The sequence below is a fragment of the Vipera ursinii genome (genome assembly GCF_947247035.1).
Source record: "Vipera ursinii genome assembly, chromosome: 1".
Classification (NCBI taxonomy): Eukaryota; Metazoa; Chordata; class Lepidosauria; order Squamata; family Viperidae; genus Vipera; species Vipera ursinii.
Genome location: NC_139512.1, coordinates 182,661,188 through 182,680,637, shown reverse-complemented (window position 1 = coordinate 182,680,637; position 19,450 = coordinate 182,661,188). Strand labels below are relative to the sequence as shown.

At 45.3% G+C, this 19,450-nt stretch overlaps 1 protein-coding gene across 1 annotated transcript in view; it reads right to left on the bottom strand.

The window, feature by feature from the left end:
- SPAG16 (sperm associated antigen 16) overlaps window positions 1-19,450 on the bottom strand; it is a gene marked incomplete at its 5' end in the record, with an annotated part of 332,741 nt that overhangs the window by 129,993 nt on the left and 183,298 nt on the right. The gene's annotated exons all lie outside the window — the stretch shown is intronic.

Below are 19,450 nucleotides of genomic sequence, written 5' to 3'. Positions count from 1 at the left end.
CCCTGGGTTGTTGGGCCAGATTGTCCAAAATAGGGTGCAGAAGAGGTCTTCTTCATTAGTCTAGTAATGTTTGATGTACTCATTTTTCAGCCAACAGTCTTAGAATAAAGTCCAGGATGTAAAAGGGAGCCAGCTGTTTTAGGCCAAATCTACCTCCTCCAGCCGAGTCTCTGATGTAAAGCATTCACTTTTTCCAAATAGTTCCTGTTTAATTATAGCCAAAGTCAACAAATATAGCTAAGAGAAGTCTTTTCCCTTGTAATCTCACGCCAAAGGACTTTGTTTTCTACAGGTGTTGTTCAAGGTCAAATATCTCCCCAATTTTTTTTTCAATATTTATTAGTACTGTCATTTCTTCTTTCGCCACAAGATGTCCTCATACACTCATTTATCAATGTCTGATATTCCTTAAGCATTTTTCCCTTTTGTAGTTGCTTGCCACTTTTAGATCTTAATCCTTTTGGGGTCTTTGCTTTTAGCTCTTCCCCATCAGGGGCTCAATATCTTATAATCCACAAGGAAAAGGAAAAAGCACTGGCTCACCCAGCTTCAGCACGCTGTTGACAGTCAGCTGTTTAGCGGAACACCGTGGCTCCTCGCTTTCCTTCTGGCTGGGAACAACTTGGGCTGCCTAGGCTCACCCAGCAGCCTTTCCTCTGTCCATTCAGAGGATTTCTTCAGTCCACTCCGATAGACCACTGCCTGATCCTAGCTCCTGGAGTGTCCCTCCTTCTTCGTTGCCCCTCTATAAAAGTAGCAAAACAGGAAAAACTGGAAGAAAAAGATTACCTAAGACCTTTTTTAATATGATAGAATAAATTGGAGTACAAGATGTTTGGAGGGAAACTAATCCAGGAAAATTACAGTACAGATTTTATTCAAACAGTCAAAAATCCTGGTCCAGAATCGACATGATCTGGATGACAACTGAATTGAGGACAAATATGCAGGAAATTGAGATAGAACTAGGTACATGGGCAGATCACAACCCTTTAAAAGTGATATGGAGAGGAATAAAAAAAAAATCAAGATGGACTTTGAACCAATCTATATTAAAAGAAAGAGAATTTACTGTATAGAACTAGCAAAAAAAAGAAATGGTGTTTTTCTTCAAAGAAAACAAAAAAGATACAACATTACAAAATGTATGGTATACAGCCAAAGCATACTTTAGAGGTATAGCTATAACAGTGATGACGGACCTTTTAGAGACCAAGTGCCCAAACCGCAACCCAAACCCCACCTATTGCTAAGCACATTGATTTGTGCTTTAGATTGTAAGCTGCCCTGAGTCTTCGGAGAAGGGCGGGATATAAATGGGATTAAAATAATAAAAAAAATTAAAAAATATTTATTGCAAAGTGGCAGGGCCGGATCAGCACTGGGTGCCCTCAGGGGAGCGTGGTCCACTTGGTGGGCTTGTCCACTGGGTGGGTGTGGCTGCAGTGGTCACAGCAGAATGTGTGGGTGGGGTGGGCATGGCCACCTCAATGTTGCTCATGGGAGAGACACCTGTGGGGGCCAGGCAGGGTAGGGGGAGATCCAGGGGATCTCTGGTGGGTTGGGAAGTGGGAAGGAGGCTCGTCCTGCAGGGTGAGGCAGGGAGCAGGGCAGGGGTACCACTGTTGCGGAGCAAGGCAAGGCGAGACAGGGGCAGGGGCAGCTGCTGCCTGACACCATCGCCCCCCCCACACAGAGGCCAGCGAGTGCATGGGGACTGACAGTGCCCATCAGCAGCCACAGCCTGCCGGCCCCTTGACCAGCACACTACAGCCCGCTGCCAATACCAGGCCAGCCCTCCAGCAGCAGGTGGAGTAGGGGAGGAGGGAGGCAAGTGATGCAGACTGCCAGGCGCACCTACTCTGTCCCATCTGATTTTGTTTGCGGTTGGAGAGCAGGTCGCTGCTGGTCATTTCCTCAGCCCACTCGCAGATCTTGCTCTTGGCCTGCAGATGGAGCCTGTTCCCCTCATGCACCTGACGCACCTTGGCCCCGCGTTGGGGCACCGCAGCCAGCAGCTCGCATAGGTCCATTAGGCTGCCACCACTGCCTGGAGTGGCAGTCCCGCCCAGCAAGCCAAAGGCCACCCCAAGCGGGGAAAGCCAGATCCCAATTGGCGCCATGGCCCCCCAGTCCCAGCTAGGATTGTATGCTTCCCCCTCAACTCTGCTGGGCCTGAGTGGCCTTTGGATTTCCAGGCATGGGCATGCTCTACCACCTCTACTCGAGCTTGCTAGCTGGCCGCTTTGCCTCCTTTGTGCTGGGCAGGGCTGCCACTCTGGGCAGCAATGGCCTAATAGACCTGCGCAAGCTGCTGGCGGTGACGCATGTGCCCATAGACAGGGTTCTGAATGCGGCCTCTGGCACACATGCCATAGGTTCGCCACCACCAAGCTATAACATACATGGCAAAAAAACAAAACAGAAAAGACAGCAATAAATAGTATTAAAAGAAAAAATTGAAAAATTAGAATCAGAACTGCAAATAAACCCGCAAAAGAAGATTCTGAAAAGATAAATGGAAACAATAAAAGATAAATTTGTTGGATTCAGAAAAATTTGCACAGCAAATAAAAAGAGCAAAACAAGACTTGTTCGAAAATGCAAATAAACCAGGAAGATGGTTAGCTGATAAATAACTTAGTAGATGAAAAGGGTTGCCTACAATTTAAAAATGAAGAAATAAAAAAGATAATTAAAGAATATTACAAGAAATTGTATGATATAGAAGAATTTCCAAGAGAGAGAATGATCCAATATCTGGAAGAAAATAACCTTCCAAAAATTTCAGAAAGCTATAAGATTATGTTAGAGAAAAAAAATAACAATGATGGAAATAACAGAGCCCATAACAAGACAAAAAAACGAGAAAACACTGGGGTCAGATGGACTACCGGCAGAGTTATATAAAGCTTTACAAGATATATTAAGTGAACCGCTGAAATATGTTTGCAATGAACTTCTGTTGGAGGCTAAAATACCAGATACATGGATAGAAGCAAATATTACTATTCAGATCTGACACAGAAAAAAAATTATAGACTGATATCATTACTAAATGTGGATTATAAAATTTTTACTTCAATAATGGTAAAGAGACTGAAAAGATTCTTAACTGAATTTATTCAGACCAAAATGTTTTTTTTACCAAAGAGACAAATTAAAAATAATTAATGGATGTATTGGAATATTATGAATTACACCCAGGGAAAAAACTAGCACTAATATTTCTAGATGCCCAACAGGTATTTGATAACATTTCCTGGCAATTTATGATTCAGCAATTAAAAATAATGGATTATGGACAGAACTTTATAAACATGATAAAAACAATATACATAAACAAACAGCGAAAGTCATTGTGAATGGAGACTATACTGAGAACTTTGAGATAAGAAAAGGCACAAGTCCCATTATCTCCATTGCTATTTATTTTCACCTTGGAAGTTCTAAATAGAAATATTAGATAAGATATAGAAATTAAAGGACTAGAAATAAAAGGTGAAACATACAAATTACAAGAATTTGCTGATGATTTTGTATTTATCTTAGAGAGATTTATCTTTGGAGATGATTCCTAAACTATTGGGAAAGAGAACAATTTGGAAAACTGGCAGGACTGAAAATAAACAGAGAAAAAAACTAAAGTAATAGTTACAAATCTTACAGACAAGCAAAAAAAAATGTCAGAAAAAATAGAATTGCAAATAGTTAAACAGGTTAACCCCTTCATGGATTACTGCCTTGTCGTGGCGAAGGGGCTTGCGTAATTCAATGAAGCTATGAGCTATGCCGTGCAGGGCCACCCAAGACGGACCGGTCATAGCAGAGAGTTCTAACAAAACATGATCCACTGGAGAAGGAAATGGCAACCCACTCCAGTATCTTTGCCATGAAAACCCTATGGACAGTACCAAAAGGCAAAACGATATGACGCTGGAAGATGAGCCCCTCAGGTCGGAAGGCGTCCAATATGCTACTGGGGAAGACCAGAGGGCTAGTACTAGAAGCGCCAGAAAGAATGAAGCAACTGGGCCAAAGCCGAAAAGACGCTCAGCTGTGGAAGTGTCTGGTGGTGAAAGAAAGTCTGATGCTGTAAAGATCTTTTCTCCACAGGAACCTGGAATGTAAGATCCATGAATCAAGGAAAGCTAGATGTGGTCAAAGAAGAGATGACAAGACTGAACATCAACATCTTAGGAATCAGCAAACTAAAATGTACAGGAATGGGTGAATTTAATTCAGATGACCATCAGGTATACTACTGCGGGCAAGAATCCCTCAGAAGAAATGGAGTAGCCTTCATAGTCAATAAAAGAGTAGGAAAAGCAATACTGGGATACAATCCTCAAAATGACAGAATGATCTCAGGTCAAATCCAAGGCAAACCATGCAATATCACAGTAGTCCAAGTCTATGCCCCAATCACCAGTGCTGAAGAGGATGAAATTGACTGGATCTATGAAGCCCTACAGCACCTTATAGAACTAACACCAAAAAATGATGTCCTTATCATCATGGGGGATTGGAATGCTAAAGTAGGAAGCCAAAAGATAACCGAAATAACAGGGAAGTTTGGCCTTGGAGTACAAAATGAAGCAGGGCACAGGCTGATAGAATTTTGTCAAGAGAATACGATGGTAATAGCAGACACTCTTTTTCAACAACCCAAGAGACGGCTATACACATGGACATCACCAGATGGTCAACACAGAAATCAGATTGACTATATGCTCTGCAGCCAAAGATGGAGAAGCTCTATACAGTCAGTAAAAACAAGACCAGGAGCTGACTGTGGCTCAGACCATGAGTTTCTCATTGCAAACTGAAGAAAGTAGGGGAAAGCACTAGGCTGCTCAGGTATGAATTAAATCATATCCCTGATGAATATACAGTAATTTAATTTAATTTTAATTTAATTAATTTAATTTTAATTTAATTTTAATTCCATTTATATCCCGCCCTTCTCCAAAGACTCAGGGCGGCTTACAAGCTTAGCAGTAGCCTTCATTCTATGTATATGCCTGCTTGTTAGGGCTTTCACACACACACACCCAAGCGGCATTATTACAAAGTCAGCTTAATTGCCCCCAACAATCTGGGTCCTCATTTTACCTACCTCGGAAGGATGGAAGGCTGAGTCAACCTTGAGCCTGGTGGGACGCGAACCTGCACTAATTGCAGGCAGCTGGTGTTACTTAAGGAGGCATTAGCCCACTGCTCTACCAAGGCTCAGTAGAGGTGACGAATAGATTTAAGGAATTAGATCTGATAGACAGAGTGCCTAAAGAACTATGGACAGAGGTTCGCATCATTGTACAAGAGGTAGCAACTAAAACCATCCCAAAGAAAAAGAAATGCAAGAAAGCAAAATGGCTGTCTGAGGAACCTTTGCAAATAGCTGAGGAAAGGAGGGAAGCGAAAGGCAAGGGAAAAAAGAAAGATACACCCAATTGAATGCAGAATTCCAGAGAATAGCTAGAAGAGATAAGAATGCTTTCGTAAATGAACGGTGCAAAGAAATAGAAGAAAACAATAGAATAGGGAGGTCCAGAGATCTTTTCAAGAAAATTGGAGAGATGAAGGGAACGTTCAATGCAAAAATGGGCATGATAAAGGACCAAAATGGCAGGGACCTAACAGAGGCAGAAGAGATTAAGAAGAGGTGGCAAAATTACACAGAAGAACTATACAAGAATGAGCTTAACGTCCCTGATAATCACAATGAGGTGGTCACTGACCTTGAGCCAGACATCTTGGAATGTGAAGTGAAGTGGGCCTTAGAAAAGCTGAGCAACAACAAAGCTAGTGGAGGTGACAGTATTCCAGCTGAGCTATTCAAAATCTTAAAAGACGATGCAATAAAAGTGCTACACTCAATTTGCCAGCAAATTTGGAAAAGTCAACAGTGGTCACAGGATTGGAAAAGATCAGTTTACATTCCAATTCCAAAAAAGGCAGCACTAAAGAATGTTCAAACTATCACACTATTGCACTCATTTCTCATGCTAGTAAAGTTATGCTTAAAATCCTACAAACTAGACTCCAGCAGTATGTGGATCGAGAACTATCAGAAGTACAGACAGGATTTCGAAGAGGCAGAGGAACTAGGGATCAAATTGCCAACATACGCTGGATCATGGAGAAAGCTAGGGAGTTCCAGAAAAACATGTACTTCTGCTTCATTGACTATGCTAAAGCTTTTGATTGTGTGGATCACAACAATCTGTGGCAAGTTGTTAAAGAGATGGGAGTACCAGACCATCTTATTTGTCTCTTGAGAAACCTATATGTGGGCCAAGAAGCAATAGTGAGAACTGGACACAGAACCACTGATTGGTTCAAAATTGGGAAAGGAGTCCGGCAAGGCTGTATACTGTCGCCCTGCCTATTTAACTTATATGCAGAGCACATCATGAGAAAGGCAGGGCTAGATGAATCAAAAGTTGGAATTAAGATTGCCGGGAGAAATATCAACAACCTAAGATATGCAGATAATACCACTCTAATGGCAGAAAGTGAAGAAGAACTAAAGAGCCTCTTGTTGCAGGCGAAGAAGGAGAGTACAAAAGTTGGGTTGAAACTTAACATTAGGAAAACCAAGATCATGGCATCTGGCCCTCTCAATTCCTGGCAAATAGATGGGGAAGAAATGGAGGTAGTGACAGATTTTAATTTCCTGGGCTCCAAGATCACTGCAGATGGGGACTGTAGCCAAGAAATTAAAAGACGCTTGCTTCTCGGGAGGAAAGCCATGGCAAATCTAGACAGCGCACTAAAAAGCAGAGACATCACCCTGTCAACAAAAGTGCATATAGTCAAAGCTATGGTCTTCCCAGTTGCAATGTATGGCAGTGAAAGTTGGACCATAAGAAAGGCTGAGCGCAAAAGAATTGAGGCCTTTGAACTATGGTGCTGGAGAAGACTCCTGCGAGTCCCTTGGACTGCAAGGCGATCAAACCGGTCAGTCCTAGAGGAGATCAACCCTGACAGCTCTTTAGAAGGCCAGATCCTGAAGTTGAAACTCAAATGCTTTGGCCACCTAATGAGAAGGTAGGACTCATTGGAGAAGAGCCTAATGCTGGGAAAGATTGAGGGCAATAGAAGAAAGGGACGATAGAGAATGAGGTGGCTGCATGGAGTCACTGAAGCAGTAGGTGTGAGCTTAAATGAACTCCAGAAGATGGTAAAGGATAGGAAGGCCTGGCGGAACGTTGTCCATAGGGTCGAGATGGGTCGGACACGATTTCACAGCTAACAACAACAACAACAACAACAAACAGGTTAAATATCTGGGAATATATGTGTCTTCAAGCGGTGGCGTGCTCCGACCCTCCAGTTGGTACCCATTTATCCGGGGGTGAGAGGGATCAGGCCCCTGAGCTCAGGCTGGTGTACTTTAATGCCAGATCCGTTGTGAACAAGGCTCCCCTCATCCGTGATTTGATCGAGGAGGAACACGCGGATCTGACATGCATTACAGAAACCTGGTTGGGCTCAGAGGGAGGTGTCCCTCTGACTGAGCTTTGCCCTCCAGGTTTCTGTGTGTTACATCGGCCATGGGCTCAGGGCAGGGGCGGTGGGGTGGCGGTAGTTATCCAGGAGACCTTATGTCTGCGGGAGACCACTATTGTACAGATAGGTGGGAGTGAATCCATCCTCTTGAGGTGTGGCCCTGGGGCTCAGTTGGGCTTGTTGCTAACATACCTGGCACCCAGCTGTGTAGCAACGGCCCTGCCCGAGCTTCTCGACGCCCTCTCAGGGTTGACGGTTGAGTTTCCCAGACTTATAGTTTTGGGCGACTTTAACCTGCCTTCTCTGGGAGGGTTGTCTGAGTTGGTCCTGGAGTTCATGGCCTCCATGACAGCGATGGACCTGACCCAAGTAATTCAGGGTCCGACTCATGGGGGAGGACACACTCTCGACATAGTTTTCTTATCTGGGCAGTGGTTTAATTATCTGGGAGGGGGTTCGCCAACTATTGTCCCCCAGTCATGGTCCGATCATCAGGTCCTGCTGTTGGTCTTCCGCTATGCCACCCTCCGCTGCTGGGCCTGCGAAACCGACCAGGTGGTTCTGCCCCAGGCACCTAATGGATCCGGAACGGTTCCAGACAGCGCTTGGGTCTATACCTATCCCCCTTGCTCACAGCCCGGCCGATGCCTTGGTGGATGCCTGGGAAAGGGCTGCCACCAAGGCGCTCGACCATGTTGTACCCTTGTGACCCCTGACCCGGCGCAGATCCCGGTGGTCTCCATGGTTTTCTGTGGAGCTCCAGGAGATGAAGCGTCGGAGACGAGGTCTAGAGAGCTGTTGGAGATACAGCCGGTCTGAGTCTGACCGATTGCGGTTAAGAACCTTTACGAGGTCTTATCTCGCAGCAATGAAGACAGCAAAATCTAATTATTTCGCTGCCCTCATCGCGTCTGTAGATAATCGCCCGGCCGCCCTCTTTAGGGTGACTCGCTCCCTTCTTAATCAGGAGGTGAGGGAGGAGCCCTTGCAGGGGCGGGCCGAGTTTAGCTATCATCTGACGGACAAAATCACTCAGATTCGAGCCGGTTTGGATTCTGACTGGGCAGAGACTGACAGGGAGGAATCGAGTGGTCTAGACAATGTTACCTGGAGTGAATTCGATCCTGTGACCCCAGATGAGGTGGACAGGATCATGAGGAGACTGAGTTCCGCCACGTGTTTATTGGACCCATGCCCCTCCTGGCTGGTATATGCAGACCGGGAGGAGAAACGAGGCTGGTTCCAGGCAGTAATAACTGCTTCTTTGAGGGAGGGTACCTTCCCTGCCACCTTGAAGGAGGTGGTGGTGAGGCCCCTCCTCACGAAGCCTGCCCTGGACCCAGCTATTTTGAACAACTATCGTCCGGTCTCCAACCTTCGCTTTCTTGTGAAGGTGGTTGAGAGCATGGTGGCACTTCAGCTAGCTCTGTTCCTGGAGGAAACTGATTATCTGGACCCGTACCAATCGGGTTTCAGGCCCGGGTACAGCACGGAGACGGCATTGGTTGCACTGGTGAATGATCTCTGCCGGGCTCGGGACAGGGGTTGTTCCTCTGTCCTAGTCCTGTTAGACCTCTCAGCGGCTTTTCATACCATCGACCATGGTATCCTACTGCGGCGTCTCAAGGGGTTGGGAGTGGGGGGCACTGTTTTACAGTGGTTCTCCTCCTACCTCCTGGGCTGCTCGCAGTCAGTGTTGACGGGAGGGCAGAGGTCTGCCCCGAGGCCTCTCGTTTGTGGATTTCCTCAGGGGTCGGTCCTCTCTCCCCTCTTATTCAACATCTACATGAAGCCCCTGGGTGAACTCATTCGTGGTTTCGGGGTGGGGTATCATCAGTATGCTGATGATACCCAGATCTTTCTTTCCACCCCGGACCAACCCAGTGATGCCCTCGACATGATGTCCGGTTGCCTAGAGGCGGTCCAGGTTTGGATGGGGAAAAACAGGCTTCGTCTCAATCCTGCCAAGACTGAGTGGCTGTGCATACCGGCATCTCGGGAGAACCAGCTTTGTCCATCGCTAACTATGGGGGGGTGAGGTGTTACCCCCCATTGATAGGGCCTGCAACTTGGGCATCCTCCTGGATTCACGGCACAGTTTGGAAGATCATATAGGAGCTGTGGCCAGAGGGGCTTTTGCCCAGGTTCGCCTGGTGCACCAGTTACAGCCCTATATGGACCGAGATGCCCTACGCACAGTCACTCATGCACTCGTGACCTCCTGGCTAGACTACTGCAATGCTCTCTACATGGGGCTGCCCCTGAGGACCACTTGGAGGTTTCAGCTGGTGCAGAATGAAGCTGCGCGAGTTGTGATGGGAGTCTCCTGATATGTTTTGTACCAGCCTACTACCGACCCTGCAGAAAAGGCAGGGACAACCCCTTTACAAGAAGGCAAGAGGCTGGAACTAAGCCTGCCAAATTTATGGACACAAAAGCAAACAGAGCAAAACAAAACACGAACCATGAAACAGGAGCTATTCAAACGGTTGCCTTCAGCAAACCAGCCCTCCCACACATTCCCCTTTTAAACAGTTCAGGGCGTGGCTTCTCTCTGCCTCCTTCCGAGGTGCCCCATTGCCTTCCTGTGTTTACTCCTGCTTGACTGCCTCCTGCGTCGGGCGTCCTTGAACAGGATGATGTGCGGACGAGAGGCAAATCTTGATATCCAATGCATGCATCAACTCCTGCCAGAAGCGGGCTGTAAACTGGGCCCCCCTATCAGAGACGACTCTATCAAGGAGGCCATGCAGCCGAAACACCTGCTGAATGAACATATGACTAGTGGCGCGGGCTGACGGTAAGCCGCGACAGGGAATGAAATGCGCCATCTTGGTCAGCATGTCCACCACCACATACACTGTCGTAAAACCAGAGGACGGGGTAAATCCATCAGAAAGTCCATGGACACAGCCCCCCAGGGTCTTTTGGGTGTCGGCAAGGGCTGCAGTAATCCAGGAGGGGCCCCTGTCGTTGACTTGGCCTGCCTGCATGGGATGCAAGAAGTGACATAGGACTGGACGTCGTGTCGGACTCGGGGCCACCAGAAGGTACGGGAGACCAGGTTCAGGGTCTTGAACAGGCCAAAATGCCCTGCTGCCGGGTTATCATGACACTGGCTGAGGATGAGTCCCCTGAGTGGCCCTCCCGGAACGTAGAGCCGGTCACGATAATACAAGAGTCCATCTGTGACCGTCCAAGGAGAATCTGGCCCCACCTCCTCCTTCCACTGAGCCACCCACACCTCCTGCTGCTGTGCCCCCCGGATCCGAGCCCGTATATCAACCGGCTCCCGCACCGCAGCAAAAGACTCGACAGGGATCACTGTCCTGGGCAGAAGCTTGTCTTCCACTCGGGAATATTCGGGCTTCCTGGACAAAGCATCCGCTCTTTGATTGTGCTTGCTAGTTATGTACCGAACTCGGAAGTCGAACCTCGCAAAGAAAAGAGACCACCGGATCTGGCATTGGTTCAAATTCCGAGCAGTCTGCAGGCTTTCCAAATTCTTATGGTCCGTCCGGACCTCGATTTGATGCCGCGCTCCCTCCAGATGATGCCTCCAGGCCTCGAACGCCACTTTGATGGCCAGCAGCTCCTTCTCCCAGATTGTATAATTGCGCTCCAAATGGTTCAGTTTTTGTGAATGGTACGCGCAAGGGAAGAGGGTACCGCTGGGCGTCGTTGCCTGGAGTAACACCGCCCCAATGGCAATGTCGGAGGCGTCTGCCTCCACGACAAACGGCCATTGCGGGTCAGGATGCTTCAAGATGGGCTCCTTCATGAAGGCTTCCTTCAAAGTCTGGAAAGCCCGTTGTTCTGGAGCGTTCCACTGAAACCGAGTCTTCTTCTGCAGGAGCCAGGTGAGGGGAGCTGTTAAGGCAGTAAACCCAGGGATGAAAGCTCGGTAATAGTTGGCGAAGCCAAGAAGTCGCTGAACATCCTTCACACGACGTGGGGGTTGCCAACTCTTTAAAGACTCAACCTTACTCGGCTCCATGGTGATGCACTCAGGAGAAATGCGGTGACCCAGGAAATCGATGGTCACCTGGTAGAACTGGCACTTCTCCAACTTGGCAAACAGCCGATGTTCTCGGAGTCGCTGCAGGACCTGATAGAGATGTTGATGGTGCACTTCACGTGATGGGGAATAGATCAGGATGTCGTCCAAGTAGATCACGACAAACTGATCCAACAAATCCCGGAAAATGTCGTTCATGAAATGCTGAAACACGGCGGGGGCGTTGGTCAGACCAAACGGCATCACCGTGTACTCAAAATGTCCATAACAAGTACCAAATGCCGTCTTCCACTCATCACCCGGCCGAACCCTGATGAGGTTGTAAGCTCCACGCAGGTCCAGTTTCGTGAAGATCTTAGCCTCCCGGATTCGGTCCAAGAGTTCGGGGATGAGGGGCAGCGGGTAACAATTGCGCACTGTGATGGCGTTGAGTTTCCTATAATCTCAGCAAAGCCGCAATTTGCCAGACTTCTTTTTAACGAAGAGCACGGGTGCAGACACTGGCGAGGACGAGGGCCGGATGAAACCGCGAGCCAAATTCTTCTCCAGAAAGTCCTGCAATGCAGCCAACTCGGGGTCCACCATGGAGTATAAATGCCCCACTGGGAGAGGCACATCAGGGACTAAATTAATGGGGCAGTCATAGGGCCTGTGCGGGGGTAATTGATCTGCCTCTGTCTCGCTGAACACATCAGCAAAGTTGGACAGTTCGGGAGGCAAGGAAACCCCTGGTGAACCCTCCACCTGGCCGGCACAGATATGGCGGGTGTGGTCCATGCACTGCAAGCTTGGGAAGGTGACCAAGTTCTGTGACCAATAGATCTGTGGGTCATGCACCCAAAGTCACGCCAGTCCCAAGACCACGGGGAACTGCAGATCTGAGGTGATATAGAACTGGATGGCCTTCACATGGGAACTGATGGCCATACATAATGGTTGCGTGGTGGCCGTAATTGGCCCAGACAGGAGCACTTGACCATCGATAGTCTCCACTAACATGGGCGGTTCCACCAGGCACTGGGGAACAGCCCATTTGGCCACAAATGCTAAGTCCATAAAATTTGTGGTGGCCCCAGAGTCAATTAAGGCATGGACTGGAATCCCCTTTGGCTTGCCAGGAAGGATCAGACGTGCCTCCAATATCATGCCGTGGAGGTCCACAGGCAGCATCGGAAAGATGTCGCTCAGTGTTGTTGTGGGATGCCCAATCTATCACACCGTCTAGATCGGGCTTAGGGTGTTTTCCGACAGAAAAGTAGGGGACTTTCTCGGGGCAGACTCGGTTACTGATGCCCGCTGTTGCTTCTTTGGGCAAAAAGCAGCCAAATGCCCAGGGTCCCCGCAGTAAAAACACAACCCCCCCGATTGTCATCTGTTCATTTCAGTCACCGATAGATGAGACCTGGCAGCACCCAGCTCCATTGGCTCCTCCCTTTGAACTGGTGTCTCACGCACAACAGGGGCTGCAGGGGTCTGTGGGGTGGCACGGCGACTCCTTCACTGCTGCAACCGACCATCGTTCCGCAGGCAGAGATGGATCAGCCCATTCAGGTCTGAGGGAATATCCACACGGGCCAGCTCATCCAACATCTCCTCCAACAATCCATCCTGGAAGTCATCCACAAGCGCAGCCTCATTCCAGGCAGAATCCTGGCTAAGCAGCTGAAAATCGCTGATATAGCCCTGTAGGGGGCGTTGACCCTGTGTCAGAGCTTTCAAGCGTCGAGTAGCAGTCTGCATCTTTATAGGGTCCTCATACATCAGACGCATATGATCACAAAACCCCACAAAGTTGTCCAACAATGGACTAGGTTGAGCCAGCAGAGGTGTGCCCCAACGAGCTGCATCACCCAAAAGAAGGCTTAACACAAACCCTACCTTATCCTGGTAAGTGGGGAAATCAGCTGCTCTCACGCCGATAAAGAGCTGGCATTGTCCCAGGAAAGCAGGAAACAGTTCTGGATTGCCAGTAAATTTAACCGGCATCAACTTGGCATTTTCTCCTGGGTGGGGGTGATGGTGGGGGTGCAGCATGGACCTGAGCTTGGAATTGAGCGACCTGAGCTGCCAACAAAGTGAGTTGCTGGGCGAGCTGGGCATTCTTAGCACGTAGCTGCTCCATAATAATAATAAGGGGTGGGAGGCTGAAGGCAAACTGTTCTGTACCAGCCTACTACTGCCCCTGCAGAAAAGGCAGGGACAACCCCTTTACAAGAAGGCAAGAGGCTGGAACTAAGCCTGCCAAATTTATGGACACAAAAGCAAACAGAACAAAACAAAACACGAACCATGAAACAGGAGCTATTCAAACGGTTGCCTTCAGCAAACCAGCCCTCCCACACATTCCCCTTTTAAACAGTTCAGGGCGTGGCTTCTTTCTGCCTCCTTCCGAGGTGCCCCATTGCCTTCCTCTGTTTACTCCTGCTTGACTGCCTCCTGCATCGGGCGTCCTTGAACAGGGCCAGCTGTGGGTCTTCTTCATCCACGCTGTCAGGCTCACACAGCTGGGTCTGCGTTGTAACCAGATGAGAGGGGCCTGGCTGAGGGCTCTGCGGAGCCTCAATACTATCCTCAGCAAGCTCTCCAACACCCCCCTCCTCCTCCTCTGAATCGTCCGACCCAACTGCCGAACCCACAGGCTGACCCTGAATCACAACATGATACTCCCATGTAACACCTCTTCTCCGCGAGCTGCATTGGCTTCCAATTGCTCTCCGGGTGAGATTCAAGGTGCTGGTGATGACCTATAAAGCCCTAAATGGCATGGGCCCAGATTATCTGAGGGAGCACCTGCTGCCAGCGTCAATTTCCCATTGTCCTGTGCGCTCCCACAGGGAGGGCCTCCTCAGGGTACCGCCAGTCAAGGATTGCTGATGGGCAATCCCCAGTGGGAGGGCATTCTCTGTGGGCGTGCCTGCCCTATGGAATCAACTGCCAACGGAACTCCGGACTGCCCCCGACCTTCGTTCATTTTGCCGGGACCTAAAAACCTGGCTCTTTGAGCTATCTGGTCTGGACTGAGGGGTTTAATGTTTTTAAATTGTGATTTTAATTTTTTGCAGCTAGACTTAATTTAATTTAATTTTTATTTTATATTGTATTGTTTTTAAATTTTGCCTTGTAAACCACCCTGAGTCCTTTGGGAGTAGGGCGGTATATAAACCAAATTAATAAATAAATAAATAATAAATAAATAACAGCAAGATGTTGAACAATAAAAGAAGTTAACTACACAAAACTATTGAATCAAATAAGATTGGATTTGGAAAAATGGAAAAACTTGTAAATGTCAATATTAGGAAGAATTGCTACAGTGAGAATGAACATACTACCAAAAATCTTATTCTTATTCCAAACAATACGTATAAAACCTGAGAAAAAATTATTTGAAGACTTAAATTTATTAATCTTGAAATTTATTTGGCAAGGAAAGAAAGCTTGAATTAAAATGAAAATGCTACAAGATGCGAAGGAAAATGGAGTTCTTGGTCTACCAGAGTGGGTTTTATATTATCAAGCATCTGCATTAACATGGGTAAAAGAATGGATAACTCTCAGAAACAAAAGGCTGTTATATCTGGAGGGGCATGATTTACAATTGGGGTGGCATGCTTTTTTATGGTTCGGAAAAAGTAAAGTTCATAAATATTTCCAATATCACTATATAAGAAATGCATTATTAACAACATGGAAAAAATAAAATGTAAAATATATTTGAAAATTCCAGGGTGGTTGTCAACAATGGAAGCATTTTTACACCCAAATTTAGTTAACTTTGAAAAAATCTGGAAATATAGAGATATCTTAAATTCTGAAGGGAGTTTAAAATCTAAACTAGAAATGGAAAATCGGTATCAATTTATCATGGTGGGCACACTTACAAATGCAAGCTAGATATGATAAAGATGTTAAACTGTATGATTTTATAAAGGAACAAACTGTGTTTGATAAAACATTGTTAACTTCTGATGAGAAACTAATAAAGAAAATGTATAATTTTCTATTAACTTTGAAAATGGAAAGCGAACAAGTTAAAGAAGCAATGATAAGGTGGGTGAAAATTTTTGGATAAAATATAGAATTAGAAAAATGGCAAAATTTATGGGAAAGAAAGTACAAACTGACAATGTCAACCTCCTACAAAGAAAGTTTATATAAAATGTTTTATAGATGGCACTTGCCACCAGCAAGACTAGCAAAAATGTTCACAAACATATCAGATAGATGTTGGAAATATAAACATATGTCAGGCACTTATTATCATGTTTGGTGGACATGTGACAAAGTAAAGAGTTTCTGGAAAAAGATACATGCTTGGCTAGAAAAGATGTTGGGAGAATATGTATATTTTAAACCTGAACTTTTTTTATTAGGTATAATGCCAGAAAAGATTAATAAACAATGCATATATTTGATTTTGCATGTCACAACAGCGGCAAGAATTATATTTGTGCAATACTGGACAAATGAAGGAATACCATCAGATGAAGAAATAATTTAAAAAATATTAGAATGCGCAGTGATGGATAGACTGATTATGAGACTGAAAGAAAAAGAAAAAACGGAATAATATCAAACTTGGGACTTATTTTATTGATGGCTAGAGGAAAGAATAAAGGATTAAGAATTAAATATGTATTAGCGAATGTAAACTCAGACAACACGTTTGTTGAGAAATTATTACTGAATGTATGGGGGGGGGGAAAACCTAATAAAAGTCTTATAAAAAAATATTTAGGAATACCTGTAGTTATAGTTTCAATTGCCAGTCCTACCAGTAGCTGACGTAGTAGGGCAAGTGGGCTATGTGCAAGGTCTATACATATGTTCACTAGGGGAGTATAGATCATAGGCAATCTGCTTAAAGTGGCAGACTTTCAACAGGGAAATATCTTAAGGGGGCACATTGCTTCTCTTTGATAAAACATGAAAGGAGTGCTAATTGGTCTTAGATGGCCAATCAATCTTGCTAACTGTGGCTACCGGGCCACTGATAAATGAATGAAGCCAAATGGCAAGCTTGTTGAATTCTTGTTGAAACGGGACATTGTCGTTTTTTGTGGCAAAGTTCTAAAGAGTAAATTTGCTTGAATATCCAACTAAGCAAAGTGCCTTTTGGAAATGGACATAGCCTTAGTATTAAAAAAAAATTGGACCCTAATAGGGGGAGGGTAAGATGCTTTACAATAAAATACAGGAAGTGTGCACTAAAAGGGGGTGTCTGTAAACAGGCAGTTGTGCAGATATGGGTAATGTACTTTGCAAGTGACAGACCTTTTTAGTCCTAGGAACCAGGAACAAGGAAATTTTGCAGAGGAGAAGAATAATAAGAGCTCTTATTCATGGTACATACTGCAGATTCATGAACTTCTAATTGCAAAACATAGGCTCACATTATGCTTGAATGCACTATACCTATGAGGAGGTGGGATTCAGATATTTTTCTCTAATTCCACTAGTGTTCAAAGCATTATTGAAGCAATAAGCTTTTTAAAAGTAAATATCCTGGAATATAAAACAATGTCTCTCAAAAAAAGATTAGACTGAAATTACAATATCTGTCTCTGTTACCATATTCTCAACAAATCAAAAGTGATATCTTTGTTTTAAAAATAATATTTTAGGGGGGGAAATCCTATTGTTTCTTTAAACAAATGCATTTAGTTTAATAAAATAAATTAAACAAAATTTGATCTCATATCACCTCTTGGGATATTTCATCAAAAGCATGTATAAACAAAACAATTTTAAATTCTTTGTCCTGAATTCCAGGTCAAAGTAGACATCTTGCTTACTTAACTACTTATTATTAACTACATTTGATATTAATACTATTATTAGTCATTAATTTACAGTTGGAGATCAAACCAAAATTAAGCGGCCTTTCTTCTGATCATAGGAAATGTATATAAGGTATCAATCTACTTTAAAAAAATGAAATGTTTTTCAGAGGCAGATATAAGTTATTGCAGGGGCAAATAAAGAAGCAGGATGAATCACTACAATTATTCTCAGCTTCACAATCTAGGGCTGTAAACCATTGTTATAAGTCAACCTAAAGTTTTATATTTGCACAACCGAATGAGTGCCATTATTTACATAATTCAAACATGAACAACAACAAAGCATGAAAAATTATGGTATTTTTCAATATATTACTAAACTGAAACACAAGATGTAAAAGACATGAGATAGTTATAAAAGGCTCTATTTCTCAAATATATCATGATAGCAAAAGCAATTTAGTAGTCCTCGAGTTACCAATGTAATGGAGTCTGCCCATTCCATTCGTAACTCAAGCATTCATAGGAATAAATCTCGTACCTTGAAAGTGATTCAATCCCAGCTTTCGCCCATGCATTCGCTAATTTAATGCATGGGTGAATGCACAGCTCCTTAAGTAAGCATGAGGTATCTCAGGGTGGGGAAAGCCATGGGGAGGGCCTAGTGCTTCTGACCACCCAAGGCCTCCCCTGACCCACTGAAATACCTCATACTCCCTCCCATCCACAATTGCTTCCCCCCATCTTGCCACACTGGGTCACTTACCTTGTGAAGATCTGTCTCCAGGGAGGCCTCTGAGGCCTAGAATGGACATCCGGAAGCACGTGGCTGCCACCCATGGTCTCCGTTCTGGGCCTTTGGAGCCCTCTGAAGTATCCCGCGACATCCTTTCCAGGCGGCAGTAGCCCAGAAAAGGCCTCCAAAGCCCAGATCGGGCCTTCAAAGTCCCACTGAAGTGTTCTTTCCAGGCCCAGAATGGAGGCCGTCGGCTGTGGCCATGTGCTTCTGGAGGTTTGTTCTGGGCCTCGGAGGCCCAGAACAGAGGCCGGGGGGAGGCTTTTGCGTGATCTTGCATTTTTCTGTGATCTTGCATTTTTCTGTGATCTTGCATTTCTTTAGGCCTCCATTCTCTGTGAATGCACCGAAAGAAGCAGAGAAAGAGCCAAGAAAGTGAAAGATCTCTTGATCTTCACAAGCTGAGTATCCATAGGCCTAGTGCCTAGGGAGACCCGGGGGGGAGAAGGATGAAATAGTCAGGGTGAATGTTGCAATGGCACTGAGGTTGTTCTTAAGGGCAAATGACGGCTGTGGTGCGGCAATATTCATAATTTTGGGACTTTTCCGTAAATACTAGGGGGCGCTTATTGCATAAAGTTGAACATTTGCTAAGGGCATGCTTGTAACTCGGGGATTACCTGTACACTAGAGAAAATCAGCAGTAATTAAGATACCCTACACAGTATTGTTCTAGATAGAATACTGAGTTCAGCAGTAATCTTTCATGTCAATCAAAATGCCCTTTGCAAAGTAATGGTTTTTATAAAGCAATATGATACAATAATTTGTGGTTTTCCTTGCACTGATGGGCAATGCATAGCATCCTACACTCTTAAGTTCTAATTCCTTTTGCAATCAAGTAGTTCTGACTTTTCTCAAATTAATTTGTGCCTGCTATGTGACTGGGGAACCAAGGCAGGACACAGTATCAGATAAAGAATCTGAGCTTCCATCCATTCTTGCTCTGTTCTGCACTTACTTAAGAACCCAGCAATTATTTCTTAAGGTGACCTAAATGTGCTTGCTTCATTTAAGGATAGAATAGCTGCATTCAATTATTATTTTTGTGCCTCTCAGTGAGGTTTTGACTCCTGGCAACTTCCTGGATTGGCACCTACAATTTTCTTGGTAAATTTTTTCAGAAATGGTTTGCCACTGCCTGCTTCCTAGGGATGACAGAGAATGACTGGCCTAAAATCAGCCAGCTGAATTTATACCTAAGGCAGAACTAGAAGTCATGGTTTTCTGGTTTGTAACATAATGCCTTAACCATTACACTAAAGTGGCTCTCTAAATTATTGTTTGTTTTGCCTAAAAACTCCACACTTTTAACCCCGTTTACATTTACACATATGA